The 16,582-nt window shown below is 40.2% G+C and overlaps 1 long non-coding RNA gene across 1 annotated transcript; it reads right to left on the reverse strand.

The window, feature by feature from the left end:
- Nucleotides 1-14,739: 14,739 nt before the first annotated feature.
- Nucleotides 14,740-16,236, reverse strand: LOC148160002 (uncharacterized). The gene is made up of 2 exons (XR_015762770.1): nt 15,668-16,236; nt 14,740-15,028 (listed from the first exon to the last, which is right to left on the reverse strand). It is a non-coding gene; the product is annotated as an uncharacterized LOC148160002 (long non-coding RNA).
- Between the last annotated feature and the right edge of the window lie 346 nt (nt 16,237-16,582).

Here is a 16,582-nt window from a genome sequence, read left to right on the forward strand (position 1 = left end):
GAAGAAACTGAAGCTGTGGCTGGTCCTGATTTTCTGCTCACCTCTGATCCTTGAGCCTAACCTACTTTACAATCCACTGTAGTGACCACTATGCATGAAAGGGCTAATGTGTGAGACTCAGCTAATATTAGGATTGTCACAAGAACAGGTTGGAAATATTTACATTCTCACAGCTTTGCGGTCTTGTTTATAGATTTATCCATTGTGTAGGATATATACTTAAAGTGCTCATGCACCAAAAAGCCAAAGATGGCATATGGCAAAAGAATATATATAAAAAATTACACTTGGCCCAAAAAGTTTGAATGTCCTTCTGGATTCTCCCATTTGCAAAATTTTGTAGCAGCACCAATCAAGTAGAATGACAGTTCAGTGTCTCCACTGTATTTACATGTGAAGCAATCACACGTGGCTGCAAACCTCCATGGGGCCCTACGCGAAATGTGGTTTTGGGGCCCTCTAGTTCTGCTAAAAATGTGGACTGGCTGCAATCAGAAGCCCGGTCATTAGATCATTCACACACCTGCTATAAACATATTGCATATCTGGCAGTGCTGTTTACATTATATACATGTAGGATACATTTATTGGCCAACTGATTTATCCACCAGTTGAAGTCTGAGCACCGATTTCCTTAATTTTGGGTGGCGGATAAGCCCATCTTATCTCCTAATCTTATCCTCGTCAGCAAAGGTTTAAAAATCAGTCTCTGTCCTCTTCTGCTCTACAGTGAGAGGTGTGACCGACAGACCGACCCACCAGGTCAAGTCTGCACGTTTGCAGTTAACAATATTCACCCCACTGTTGCCAACTCAGTGACTTTCTTGCTATATTTAACAACATTTCAGACAAAAAAAATCATATCAGCCAAAATCAAAATCAGCAGGTCAGGTTTTTTAAAGATCTGTAACCGGGGATCGGCCAGAAAACTGCAATCGGTGCAACTGCAATCGGTGCAGCCAAACTTATAGTCCATGGGCCAGACCATTTTTTTGTCCATTTCAGGGTGGCAAAGTCTATCAATATTTTTTGAAAAGATACATGTCTCTAGTTAAGATTTTGCTATGATAGCCCTTCCAAAATGGTAGCTGAGTCATAGTAATCAGCTCATGAAGTAAACAACCCTTTTGGAGAAATTCTGTTTTTTGAAACTGGTTTATGTATAGCTTAGGTTCATGGTATGTCAAAGGTCTATAATAAAATGTTTGGCATCATCTTAAAGGGGACACTCTTGGCTTTCATTTAAATCAGGTTTTGGGTCTCTTTGAACAACACAGAGGTCACTAGAGGTTGTTTGCATGCTGTTCATACCCTGTGGTGGCTACACGATTTAGCTGAATAGCCTTACGGTGTACTTTCAATTCTACTTATCTACGACAAAGTTTAGTGCTGGTTTAGGGTTACAGACCTGGAAATAGTGTTGACTTTTTGTATTTTTTTTCAGATGACACATAGCTATTCACAGTAAATTAGGTTCTTCATCATTTGAGTATCATTAATCCATTTGGAAATATTCCAGTGTGTGTGTGTGTGTGTGTGTGAATAATGATACTAAGACACCTGCAGGAACCAAAAGTTTCGTTTTAAAACCCAGAGCAGCTACCAGATTCTATCTCACCTCAGAAAAAGAACTTCAGTATCGAAGGTAACTTAAGATGCTTTTCTACTGGCAAGTCACGCACTAACCGGTTAATGCGTGGTTCGGTGGATCCACCGGATTCATTGCATTGTATTACTAAACGTAGTCAGTGATTTGCTATCATGAGCCTAGACCAGTGTTTTTCAACCACTGTTCCGCAGCACACTAGTGTGCCGTGAGTAATCGTCAGGTGTGCCGTGGAAATTATTCAATTTCACCTATGGTACCGTATTTTCCGGACTATAAGCTGCTACTTTTTTCCTAAACTTTGAACCATGCGGATTGTAGCCCGGTGTGGCTTTTCTGTGTATTTTTCTTCAACCACCAGGGGGCTCTCTAGCAGGAAGTGAATCATTAGAAGTCAAAATTGTAAATCAAAGAAGAACGCGTTAATTTTCATTTAGAACAACCACATGCTAGCAGCAGGCACGACGGAGAAATGTTTTCAAACTCGTATGATGCAGCTTTTAAGTTGAGGGCTGTCGAGCTGCCACTACAGGAGGGAAATGGAGCCGCTGCACGTAAACTCGGTGTGAACCATGGTTAGTAGTGGCTAGCGGCGTAATCATGTAATTTTCTTACCACTAGATGGCAGTAGGTACAGAGCATTTTACATTAAAACAAGAGAATTAGTGATGCATGAATGTTACAGGTAGCGGTATCCATAGACATAATATAAGCATAGACGCCTCATGGACCGCTCCGGCGCAGGAAATACGGCGGCCATCTTGGAGCGGTATACCCTCCTACTTTGCTCAATCAAAACAACAGAAGATGCCTCATCACTGAGGGATATTGTTGTTCTGATCGATGGATTATTGATGCGAGGGCTCCACAGACAACATTTCACAAGTAAGAAGGACATATTATTGTGTATATATTGTGATTAGAATATTACTTTACTGTATTTATGTCCACCGGTGAGATACCAGCTAATATTAGCTACAGTGCTTGGTGTAATACGGGTTCAGCCCCGCTATGAAGACTAACTGAGATTCCGTAAATCTAAAAAAAATTAATTATTCTCTAAAATTGACTTAGATTATCTGACACAAGGGCCTATATTAGAAATGAAACAATATAACACATATTATAAAACTTATATTATGTGTTATAACATTCACCGGCAAAGTTTTTACACAGGTGGTAAAGACTATTATTTATATTCTTTCACTCGGTCAAAAGTAAGATACATCCTAAATCTTCCGTTTTTGTTTTGAAAATTTCCTAAAGATACGATGTGAGGAAGAAGAGGGAGATATAAAGAGAGACGGATTCACTGCAGCACGGATGAATCTCACATTGGATTTTGGACTCGTCGGCTGAAAAAAAAAAAAAAAAAAAAAAAAAAATATATATATATATATATATATATATATATATATATATGCTCACACACACACGTTTATATATATACTGCTCAAAAAATAAAGGGAACATTTCACTTAAATTTTGTGTGTGGCTCCAAATCCAGGCCTCCATTGGTTAATAAATTTGATTTCCATTGATGATTTTTGTGTGATTTTGTTGTCAGCACATTCAACTTTGTACAGAACAAAGTATTCAATGAGAATATTTCATTCATTCAGATCTAGGATGTGTTATTTGAGTGTTCCCTTTATTTTTTTTAGCAGTGTATATATAATTCAGTATTAATCATTATTTATTTGTGCCATTATTAATTTTTATTTATTAGTGTTTGTATAGTTATATAAAATATGTATTGATATTACTAAATAATTTATTAAATAAATTATGAACGGGTGTGTGCTTTGTAATATGCTCATCATACATCGATATCAGAATATTCCATTCCTATTCTATTGTTATAGCCACTAAGCATATTTAAATATGATGAACTATGTATTAAAAACATACTTAAAAATACAATTGTTTATAAATGTTGCTTTGATAGATGTTTGAATATGGTTTCCAGTAACAAAAAAGTGTGTTATGATCAATTTAAATGCGCTGATACGTCATTGTGCTGCTAAACACATAACGCTGAGTGGAGTGGAGTACCGCTCCAAGATGGCCGCCCTAAATCTCGTCAGCGACAATAGGCGAGAGCGGTCCATGAGGCGTCTATGCTTATATTATGTCTATGGCGGTATCTAGCAAGACTGTGACGACAGTGATGGAAAAGACAGTGAAGCTCAGCAGTAGTTGGAAAAAACATGGGTCCATTTCCCACAACATGTCTGTGTGAAGTGAGCTTCTCAAGCCTGGCTACTATAAAAACTGAAACCAGAGAGAGACTGAGAGATGTTGAGGAAAGAGCTTTGTCTTCAATTTCTGCCAGGAAATCAGCTGTTTTCATCCAAACATGCACAGGTTTCACACTAGATGGGTAAAATATACATATATTGACATTTTGTTCATGCAAATCTTCATATTGTAACAGTGAAATCTTTCCCAAATATTATTGCTTCTTTCAGAAGAAGAATTATTTTCTGTATTCTGGCTATAAGAATGCTTGTGGCTTAGTTTGTAAAACACTTTGAAGTTTTCTACAACTTCTTTAAATTTAACACCACAGTGTTTTGGCACTGTTCAGGTGTATTTTTGAAGTGGACATGTAATGTGCAATTTGAAATAAATGTAAAATGTGATAAAATAAATTTTTGTGTTTATTTGATTCCCATTCAAGACACTTTGATAAGAATGACTATATTATATCTATCTATATATATATATATATATATATATATATCTATATATATAGATATATATATAGATATATATATATATATATATATAGTCATTATATATAATATAGGCAGCTACAGAGTATCTTTGTTTACATTTTTGGTTGGTGGTGTGCCTCGTGATTTTTTCAATTAAAACAGTGTACCTTGGCTCAAAAAAGGTTGACAGTGTGACTGATGAGGTCATAGATGTACATCACAGGGTGTGTTCACACTGCAGCCTGAAGTGACTCAATTCTGATTTTTTTGACGTAACGTGACCTGTATCCGATCTTTTCATGGCAGTGTGAGCAGCACAGGTCGGATTCTTTTTCGAATGTGACCCATATCCGATACGTATCCGATTCAAATGCGACCTAACATTCAGGTCGCATTCATCCGAACTTAACGTCACTGGTTCTGAACAAATCTCACTATTATGCGTCCTGATACGCGCAATTGGGAAGAAAAACAACAACCATGATGGATTATATGAGGATTAAGTTGTTAATATGCTGCTCCGGCCGGACAACTACTTGAAATATGTAAGCTAAGCTCCACCATTAGCCTCCATGTTTACTTCTGCAAACACTGAGCACTTCTTTTTATGGCAGTTGGCAGAACACTGAGAACGCTGACGCTATTGCGCCCTCTACTGCGCATGCGGGACACTTTCAGGTTGTTTGCCCGTTTACACTGCAGAACGCATACAGGTCGCATTTACTGGCAGTGTGAACGGCCCCAGCAAAACAATCGGAATTGCCAAAAAATCGGAATTGAGTCACTTCAGGCTGCAGTGTGAACGCACCCATAGTAGATCAAAGAAGTTCTAATGCTTGAATGCTGGAATCTCTAAGCATCAGACAGGATCCAGACATTTCTTGGAGATTAAGATTTGTATAAAGCAACAATGTTCAGTTTTGCAACGGCGATTGTTCCCCTGATATTCCCGGTTGGTTGGGGCATTGGATATGCCGTGACCACCGGGATGAAGAAAGTGTGCGATCGTTTCTTTCCTGGGAAGGATGGCAACAAAGAAAACGATCAGGCTGAAGAAGACGATCTGTTTTGGAAAGGAATTCCATCCACTTCCAAAAAACAAACCGACCCGGCTGGGGAAGTTTTTCCTGAAAAGGCTTTGGATGTTGGGACCTTGGACTCCATCTCGTCCTCTGTACGAAACAGTACAGAGGATGACTGTACTGTCTCTGGACAAACTGACCTGGCTGGGGAAGTTTGTTCGGAGACGATGGTACACCATGGGGGTGAGACTACAGTCGCAGAAAAATCTGACCCGGCTGGGGAAGATTTGTCTGCGGCTGATCTCGCAGCCAAAGCTCTGGGTGAGGAGACAGCAAAAGCTTTGGTTTCCCTGGTCCCATTCTTACAGAAGAGTCCTCTGAAGGGGACTTTCACAGGGACCTTTGAAATAAGATAACAATAGAGCTGCTCCTTTGCCCAGAAAAACACCTCTAAATTTAAAGATTTCTGTTGGTGTCGAGGTTTCCTGTTCTCCTGAAGATAATTCAGCAGCTAACGTTGGCTCGGATCTGCCAGTTGTAGGGAGGACATCTGCAGGACCCGGACAAGCTGAGGAGAACTTTTTCAAGTTATCCAGTGAGCTCCAGAACAGCTGGGTGAACGCTGCTTTCCAGAGCATCCTGAACCTGAGCGTCACCAAGCGGTGTCTCGCTCAGGAAAGGATTTTTCTGGAGGCATCGTCCATCCCCTGCTGTGGGAGTCTCTTACTCTCAGCTGTCCGTCAGCCCGGCAAACATTTTAGTCAGGAAGACCTTTCCCCTGTTCTAATAGAGCTGAGGGAGAAGAAGCTGCCATCAGGTGTGGGAAAGGATTACGACATAAAAAGTTTGCTGGAGTCTGTGCTGGTCTGGCTGGATTTGTTTGGCGGCGACACAGAGATAGAGTTATACGACAACGACTCCTGCTCTAACTGTGGAGCCACTTCCCTCAGGCTCCTGAACAACGGCGCCCTGATTGCCCTTCCACCAGTATTATTTTCAACCAGTATATCTATACTGCTTGAATACTGGTTGGATTTGGCATGCAAACGCCGTTGTTCAGGCTGCGGGTCACCCTGGCAGAAAAAACACTGTCTGGCCGATAACAAGGTGCTGGTGTTTTTTCTGCACAGGTTTACCAGGAAGTACCAAACAAAAGCCACTCAGACCATAGAGGTGCCTGCAGAATGTGGGACGGAGACGTACCACCTGTCCTCCGTCATCTGTGGGGATCCAAAGCTGACAGAGTTCTATTGTTATTTAATGAAGGGAGAACGAACCGTCAAGGCAGGCAATGAGCATGTCTTCACTGCAGACCGTGACTGCAGTGAAGACATGTCCAACAACGGTCTGATTTATATATATGAGAAGAACTGATCAGACACCAGAGGTTAGTTTATCCAGCCCCTCGTCTGGAAGATGGCGAAGGGCCCTTTGGAGAGGAGTGTTAAGGCAAGGCAAGGCAAGGCAAGGCAATTTTATTTATATAGCACCTTTCAGTCAAAGACAATTCAAAGTGCTTTTACAGAGAAACAATACCAATCAGACAAGAAACACAAAAAAAAAAAAAAAAAAAAAGGAAGATCTTTATGAATTAATTAATTTTGGAAAAAGTTTGGCTCTCTCTCTCTATGCCTACTATATATATATATATATATATATATATATATATATATATATATATATATATATATTTTTTTTTTTTTTTTGAACGTCATGGCATGGACTGCATCCCAGTTTTCCATTTCTAGCATATAACCATTCATTTCTGATTTTAAACTGGTTATATTGTTCCTGTGTCCAGGCAGAAGGATAATGAGTAGGCCTAGCATCATGACCTGTTTGTTCTGAAGCGCCACTTCATCTTCGTGACGTGGCGTCTCCTCACCCTGACTCTCAGATTGCTCAAAATCTTCATCAGCTGTTTTTTTTTTATTTTGTCGGGTATCTTCTCAGCTCCGGTCTCCCTGTCTTTTCTTTTGAATAAGGACATTATTTTTCTCTGCATGCTGGTCAAGTTTCGATTTTGTTTGAAATTTTTAACAATTTAGTTGTTCTAGCCGTTTTTATGTAAAGGTTTGTAGATGGTAAATGATTTATTGTTCATCTTGTCCCAAAGCAAGCGGAGGTTTTTAGTATTAGTGCACCACCTTTGCAAAATGACCCAGTCTATTTAATCGAACGCACCAATCCCCTTGGCAACCACTGTGTTTTGGAGATAAACGCGCAAGCACTCTCATGTTAAATTAAATGAAATCTCTGGTCATAGCGGTGTTCTCAAGCTGCGATGTGTTGTTGAAATTGAACCTAATTACATGAAATACAATTAGTTAATCTCTCTTTGCTTTCACTTTGGATATTTTGTAACAAAATGTTGTAGCAGAGTACCTTTAAAGGCTGGCAGTTGACGAAAGCTTCGAACGAACTCCGAGGGGGGCAAAAAGTGGAGAATTGAGGGTCTAGCATATCACGAACAGTTCAGAAACAATATGAAGTGAGAAAAAAGCTATTTATTAACTTATTAAGTCATGTTTTAGACCAGTGGTTCTTAACCTGGGTTCGATCGAACCCCAGGGGTTCTATGAGTCGGTCTCAGGGGTTCGGTGGAGCCTCTGCCGCGGAAGTAAAGACACACCTGTGTAAAGTCGTGATGACGCCCCGCTTTGCCATCACTTGCTGCAAAGGATCACGTCACATTGCTTAGCCAATGAGTGCTGCGGAGGAGCACGTACCCCCTCTCCGCTCAACAGTTTCCAGCAGCGCAGGCAATATTTTACTTATTAGAAGGGTTCAGTGAATGCGCATATGAAACTGGTGGGTTTGGAACCTCAAAAAAGATTAAAAACCAATGTTTTAGACTGGTCATTGTTAGAATAACCAGTCAGTCATGTCTAATCAGCGGACGCACTCACGGCTGCGTGCACCCGCTGATTCTTTACAGCAGACAGCCGCTTCATTTTCTTGAGGGTACTGCGTACCCCCGCTAAATCTTTTGGGGGTACGCAGTACCCCTCCATACCCCCTTACTTTCACCCCTGCTCTGCACGTTAGCTCATGTTACCGGCGAAGTGTGCGGTACCTACCGCAGCCACCAGGGCCCCTAAGAGCATTTTGTTTTTTCTTTTTATCCATAAAATAATAATTTCTAAATACATGATCAAATATGTATTATTGTAAAAACAAATCACTTCATAGTGAAATTGTTTGTTTTTGATATTATACTGATTACTAAAAAAAAAAAAAAAAATCAGCTCCACTGAGGGGCCCCCTTAGTGGCCCTAAGCGGCTGCTTAGTTTGCTTATGCCTTGGGCCAGCCCTGCGTGGCTAGATGATTCATGTCAATCTGTGATCTACATTACCCTGGTGATCATCCGGGGACAGAAGTGAGAAAACTTTCATGAACTGTTCTGCAGACTTTGATTCAAGATTTAAGTTACAAGCCTTTTTTTTTTTTTTTAAAATGATCCTCACCAGACGAAGCACTAATAACACTGCAGTTTTGAAGGATTATGATGAAGTTGATGTATAAGTAAAGTTTGATAAGGAGTGAAAATAAATGTCTGGGAGGAATTATGATGCAATGTGGCCTTCGTTGCTTGTACTTGTGACGGTGCAATGACAATAAAATTGAATTCTATTCTATTCTATTCTTTAATTCTGCAATTCACCACTGAGTCACCTGTTTCCCTCATCTCCAAATGAACTTATGTATGAGTTAGAGTCTGTGTGAGGGAAAAACACGTCCTACCATCAGGTTTGTGTTTTATAGATGAGATGACATCAAAAAGTTCATTTTTCAACCACTTCACTTACAAAAGGCTCTGGTTCTTTAGATTGGGAAGGACAGACGCAATCAAAGTATCAAACACAAATGTTAATTTAGTATTTAATGAAATTTAGTATTTAATGAAATTAATTAGCCTTACTAAAGACACAAAGGAACCTGAGACTTACTGACTGGAGTTGGTGTCAAAGTAGGGAATGGAGTAAAAGAGAGGAGCACCGCTCACAAAATGGGAAAAGCATGCGTTACAATGCTTTTCCCATTGTAACGGGAATGCGGGGAACACACAGAACACAACCATTACTTGTTGGACTACCAGCACCACAGTCGGCCTGCAGATCTAAAAAAAAAACAAAAAACACACACACACACACACACACACACACACACACACACACACACACTTTCCAACGACTAAATAAAACCATAAATTATTTAGCAAATGTATCAATCCCAAAGAAAACTCAGAAAAATAAGAGAAATGAGATATTAACTCAACAAAATCAACTTAATTAACAAAAACAAAACAGAGCTCAGAAATTATCCATACAGTTCCCCTTTTCCAAAGGGAGGTAAAAAAAAAAAAACAGTCCCGGAATTTCCCATTCAAAAGAAAGAAAAAAAAAACATAAGAAATGTGATTATAGCCCCACTTGCTCATATAAACTAATACCCTTAAGCACATAAAGACACACAATCCCAAAAATGTCTGCTAGTCCACCAAAGCAGCATGACCAGAATCCCAGCGCACACACAGCAGCAACAGAAGCAGAAGCAGAAAAAACAGCAACAGCACAGCAAGAAAAGCTGCAGCCTCAAGGCAACTTTGGCAGAACGGTTGCAGTACAAAAGTTCCCAGTCAACTAGCTGATCCTAGGGGGACAGGAGGAAGAAAATCCAGTGTTACTGATCAGCCATCCCACTCCCATGACTCTTGGAGACAGAATGTCCTTCCAATTTGAACCACCTGGATGCCATCAGAGAGCCTGATCTAGGTTTAGTATGACCGGTGGGTCCCCAGCCTGGTCTTCAAGACCAGGTTGGGGCTGAAATGCCAGTTTCAGCGAATGTTTTGTGCATCCACCACGTTTATAAAGATGGTGTGCCCCTTTATAAGTGGTGTTTAGATCATTTGTGGTTTAGTTAAACAGTAACTAAACCACAAATTAACTTAGTTTTTAAAATAAACTCAAAAAATTGAGCAATATGGGTGTATCCTTTTTTATTGGGCAAATTGTGACAATTTTTTCATAAATGGATTCAACACTGGAATATTTAATCTTAAACCATCTTTGGGGTGAAAGGTGATTACTGCAGTTGAATTTTCCCAAACGGTACAGCTTGGTCGATGTTTATGTCAAACAGCTCCTGTTTGTGTCTAAAACCTGCGCACTCAGCCACACCCTCATTTAGAGGTTGAAATTGCAATAGTGAACATGGATCAATTGTGTTTGCACAGGCATGATTTTGTGGGCCTTTTCTCTTTTCTGCTCTGCTGCTGGCAACTGTGACACTGGCTTACAGAGCTCGGTGTCTTTTGGCTCCAACCACTTTGGTAGAATTTTACTAATTTTATCTTGGGGTGGAGTTATGCCTCACTTTGGGTTTAGTTAATTGACATGCGGTGAGGTTCCTGACTGATGAGGCACTGAATCAGCTTATATCACAGTTTTGACCTTAATTGAAACATTTAGTTATTTTAACCATTTTTAACTATGCCTTATTTAGTATCATAATTAATTCCATGCTGCATGGAATTAAAGTATCCATACTGATGCTTTGATCCATACTGATAGTAAAAAGAAAAAAAATATCCAAGGTCAAATTTTGATGTTTTAAAATAAAATTTCCCCCTGTTGATTTCCCTTTTCTTATTAAAATTGAGGATAATTGATTTTCAAAAATTGCATCTTACTTTGATTTGTATATAAAGTCCATGCACCAATTCTTCTGGATATCTCTGTCACAAAAATGTGTTTCTCATTTTCCATTTACTTTTAAAAGTCTGGCTGTGTCATGTTGGGTTCTAGCCGGGTTACCCACATGCAAGAACACACTGAGAAGCGATATGAAAACAATATTTATTTGGGGAAAGGTGGTGGGGATCAGGGGGAACAGTCCTGGAATCTGGGAGTAGAGGGAAACCGGTTGGACTGTTGAGAAAAGCGGAGTGAAATACTGGACAGATCCAAGGAAATAATTCAGAGAGTCTTTCAGAGAGTGCTTACTTGAAGGCGGAGTTGGGTTTTGTCGGTGGCGGCAGCTGGAGAAATGGGTTACCGTTGGAGAGCAAGTAGGTAAGCCTTGTAGCTGGTGAGAGGAGCGAGATGACATCTCAGCGGGGGTCCCGATGAAACGCCGGCAGGCCCAGCCTGTGGCGAGATGCAGGGAATCCACAGGAAGGGACCAGGGAGGCGAGTGCACGAGGGAGGGCAACCGATTGGTAACACCAATGGCGTCGTGAGGAAACACAAGGGAAATTCAGACGGGAACGCTTGTCCACCTCAAGGACTCTCAGGATGACCGCAAGGAAACCTGACAGAGAGAACACAAGGAGCGATCAAAAAACGAGTTCAATCGTAGAAGGCTTTCACTAAGGAAACGTTTACCAGTTGAGGCAAACACTCAGGCACTGGAGTGTCAGCTAGTCGCTCCTTATGAAGCACCTCCGCAGCTCTCGAAAATTAGACACAGTTGTGTCTACAGGTTGGCCACCATACTTCTCCAGGGGCTCCGCCCAGTGGTGACATCTGGTGGCTGTGAGGGGAAATAGCAGCTTCCCAGAAAACCCAGGACAGAACAGAAGAAACAAAAAAAAAACAGAAAATACCCCAACCTAACAGTACCCCCCCCCCTCAACGGACGCCACCTGGCGGCCGAGAAGAGGAGGAAGGCTGAGAGGCGGCGAAATCACTAATAAGGGAGGGGTCAAGGATAAAGGAGCGGGGAACCCAAGCGTTCCTCCGGACCGTAGCCCTCCCAGTCAACGAGGTACTGGTGACCCCGACCACGCAGACGGGAAGCCACAATCCGGCGGACGGAGTATGCAGGATGACCGTCAATAAAACGGGTGGTAGGAGGGGGTTTGGCTGGAGGGCAAAGATCACTGGACAGGACAGGTTTAATCTGCGAGACATGGAAAGTAGCATGAACACGTAGGGAGGGAGGAAGACGAAGGCGTACAGCTGCCGGACTGATGACTGAAACTATCTCAAATGGGCCAATAAACCTGGGAGACAATTTCTTGGACATGGACTTGAGGGGTATGTCCCGGGTAGACAACCTGACCTTCTGACCGACCAAGTAAGCGGGCGCAGAGGTTCTCTTCCGGTCAGCCTGTCTCTTGTTCTGAGCGGCCGTGTTATTAAGTGCAGTGATGGTTTCTGACCAGATCTTTTTACAACGGCGAATATGGTGCTGTACTGAAGTGACAGATATGTCCTCATCGGATGGCAGGAGAGGGGAAATAGCAGCTTCCCAGAAAACCCAGGACAGAACAGAAGAAAGAAAAAAAAAAAAACAGAAAAAAACCCAACCTAACAGGCTGCTGTGATGTAGATAACTGCCAGAGAGAGAATCAACCTGCAATATTATTTTGTGACGGTGTTTTTTTTACTTTTCAGCCTTTTCAATGCATAGAAGATCAGCTATTACACATTTTGCTTATCAAGCTCAGAACTGCCACCTATTGGTGAGACATTGCACTTTGTGCTTCACCATGAGTATTTTTATTGCGTATTTATGGCCAATCAGAAAGACTAAATAAGTTACATACATCCATGCAATATATTAAACAGACTATGGAATGTCAGAATCTGTAGTACAAAGGTGATCAAGCATGTATGATGGTAACATAAAGAGAAACAATGGGTATGGCCCAACTGTCTGCTTCATTTTATCTGTGACACAGCACCTCCTGCGGTAAGACACGGCATTGCACTGCCTTGTCTGGACTTCTATACTTAAACAGGCAATGAGTAAATTCAGCTACTTTGGCCATAAAGAGATTGAAATCATGCAAAATAAATGAATATATCAGAAAACAGTCAAGTGGACAGACTAATTTTCTCTTATCATTGTAGCATCTATTTTCAAATTCAATTACAATGTAAATAAAAAAATTGTTTATTCATCCCATAGGAAATTCTAATAATAATAATAATTTAGAGAGGTGAGATACTGACAGCACTTCACTGGTTGGCTCCTCTTTCATTTCCCCAACAAGAATTCCTGTAGATCTTGGGAAACATTCTGAGTGCCTGGAGAAACCATACACAGTCACAGAACCCAGATAGCACAGAATCATTGAAACAACATTGAATCAATGTCAGCCAGAAACATTGAATCAACGTTGAACGCTGACATTGAAACAACATTGAAAGTGGTCGGTGACTTGTATGTTGAATCAACGTTAGGGTTTCAACCATTACTGACATTATATCAATGTTGATTCAACCATCATCTGTATGTCAACTTACATGCCTATTTGTGTTGATATTACATTGAATCAGTTAGGAATCCACGTTGATTCAACCATTATCTGAACGTGGATCTGCATGCAGATTTGTGTTGATTCTACATTGAATAAGTTAGGAATCAATGGTGATTCAACCATTATCTGAACGTGGATCTGCATGCAGATTTGTGTTGATTCTACATTGAATAAGTTAGGAATCAATGGTGATTCAACCATCATCTGAACGTGGATCTGCATGCAGATTTATGTTGATTCTACATTGAATCAGTTAGGAATCAACGTTCATTCAACCCTCATCTGAAAGTGGATCTGCATGCAGATTAGTGTTGATTCTACATTGAATCAGTTAGGAATCAACGTTCATTCAACCATCATCTGAACGTGGATCTGCATGCAAATTAGTGTTGATTCTACATTGAATCAGTTAGGAATCAACGTTCATTCAACCATCATCTGAACGTGGATCTGCATGCAGATTAGTGTTGATTCTACATTGAATCAATGTTGATTCAACACTCATTTGATTGTGGATCTGCATGCAGATTAGTGTTGATTCTACATTGAATCAATGTTGATTCAACACTCATTTGATTGTGGATCTGCATGCAGATTTATGTTGATTCTACATTGAATCAATGTTGATTCAACCTTCATCTGAACGTGGATCTGCATGCAGATTAGTGTTGATTCTACATTGAATCAATGTTGATTCAACACTCATTTGATTGTGGATCTGCATGCAGATTAGTGTTGATTCTACATTGAATCAGTTAGGAATCAACGTTCATTCAACCATCATCAGAACGTGGATCTGCATGCAGATTTGTGTTGATTCTACATTGAATCAGTTAGGAATCAACGTTCATTCAACCATCATCTGAATGTGGATCTGCATGCAGATTTGTGTTGATTCTACATTGAATCAATGTTGATTCAACCATCATTTGACTGTGGATGTACATGCAGATTTGGGTTTTTATATTGAATGAAAGCTAAGGATTTATGTACATTTTACGTCTGATAGGTCTACATCATAACATGCCACTAAAAGTTTCTTCACTGGTGTTAAACACTATATTATTGGCAGATGATGCGTAAACTGTGTACAAAAGTTTAAAAATGACAACATGGGTTTGATTTAACATTTTATTTAAGAAAAGAGGGACAGATCTTTAAACATATTTGATTCCTTTTTGACTGTCAAAACAACAGTCTGTTGTCCACAGAAGAACAGAGTCCATGAAGTTCCCTATGAAGTAGGGAAACAGTACAAGTTGTGGTAACCCCAGTTTGACTCTGGTTGGCGTCACTTTGATTCCTTGCGATGTCTTCCTCTCATTCTGGCGCATAATGAAGCCACTTCTTGACAGTTTTGCTGCAGTCCTCAAGAGTCAGCTTTCGGTCAAACTGCAGAGCAACAGCTGAAAAAAATAAAAGTGAGGAAGGTGCCAGTTAGAAAGATGATAAACATTTGAAAAGTTCTGAAACACAATGAAAGATTAAACACTGTACTGGTTACAGGTCTGAGAACAAATACAAACCATATAGTTCCCCATGTACACTCACTGTTAAATTAATATCTTAATCTTTCATTAATATTTATCTTAATGTTTACATATACAACTGCATTTACCCATCAAGCTGTAGTATAGTGTAGGATTTATGATATTGATATTAAATCAATATTTAAAATAAAGGGCTGTTTATCAGAAAACCTAACAATAAAACTCAGGGAGGATCAGGTTTATTTAACACACCAGAGACAAATAAATCGAACAAAAGGTGATTTATAGTGTAGTTGGAAAAATTATAATTTATACAGAATAAACTTCCATCAAATAGCTGGTTCAATCTTCCATCAACTACACATATTTCCAAATAAGTTGATTAAATTCCTTAAAAAGTGTCTATATGCTAATAAAGATCCCACACAAGTAACAATAGTCCAGTTCAATTTAACCAGTTACCAATCCAAGGATCAACAGATTGAATCAGTCCTTAGCAGGTTTAGTTCAGTGTTTCACCTGCCTTACATGTTAAGTGTTTCCCTTCTGCCTCACCTGGATTGAATCTGTGGATGATTAACAACCTTCTGCACTTCTTGATGGCTGCAGACGGTCATGTAATCATCTAACTCAGCTGTTCTGGTACAGAGGCTCATTTAAGCACATCCCTAAGCATATCATAATAAAAAGTTAAAAACAAGTGATTAATGTCACAACAATTTAAAGCCCACCTGGAGCAGCCAGCATTACACTTCCTTGTCCACCACATGCTCTCCCAGACCAAACAATAGGCCCCGCCCTATTTTAAAAACTCAAATCCCACAAAATCTCACAGGATTTCATACTTAGGCCTGGAGTGGTGGGTAGGATGAAAATAATACAAAAGGAGACATGACCTCAATTATTAAAAATATCCGTTTTGCCCCAAAATAACCAGGATTACTATGGGCACAAAACAATGCCCTTATTTTTCAATAAACACATTTAAGATCAAAGTAATATTGAAAAACTTACCATAAAACTGCTCAGCGGAGAATTCAATTCAGAAGCCGGTAGCAAACAAGCCAGCAGCAAAGTGGCTTTTTGGTTGGGACAAACCACAAGTGTAAAATTGGGGAGGTGGACTGTACAACTCCTAGTACAGACTTGTAGATGTTTTTGTGTCAACACATTATGCACAGTCAGTAATAATATTTACAGACAAGTAAGAAAATGTACAGAAAGGAATCACAACCCACTGTTCTCAACATGTAGTGCTTAATTTGAAACATGATTAACCCCCACCTAGTAATAAAATGTTCTGACCCAGAGCTCAAGGAGGGGGAGGGAAGAAGGGATGAGAGGGGGTAAAGAGGAGAAGGTTGGGAGGAGCGGCTGGGTGGGGGAGGTTTGGGAGGGAGTAGGGGGAGATGAGGAGGTGATGAGGGCTGCAACAAACTGCCCAGATTGCACACAATGGTAAATCAACAT

Source organism: Poecilia mexicana, unplaced genomic scaffold (genome assembly GCF_051168715.1).
Source record: "Poecilia mexicana isolate PSO_F unplaced genomic scaffold, ASM5116871v1 scaffold_4, whole genome shotgun sequence".
Taxonomy (NCBI): Eukaryota; Metazoa; Chordata; class Actinopteri; order Cyprinodontiformes; family Poeciliidae; genus Poecilia; species Poecilia mexicana.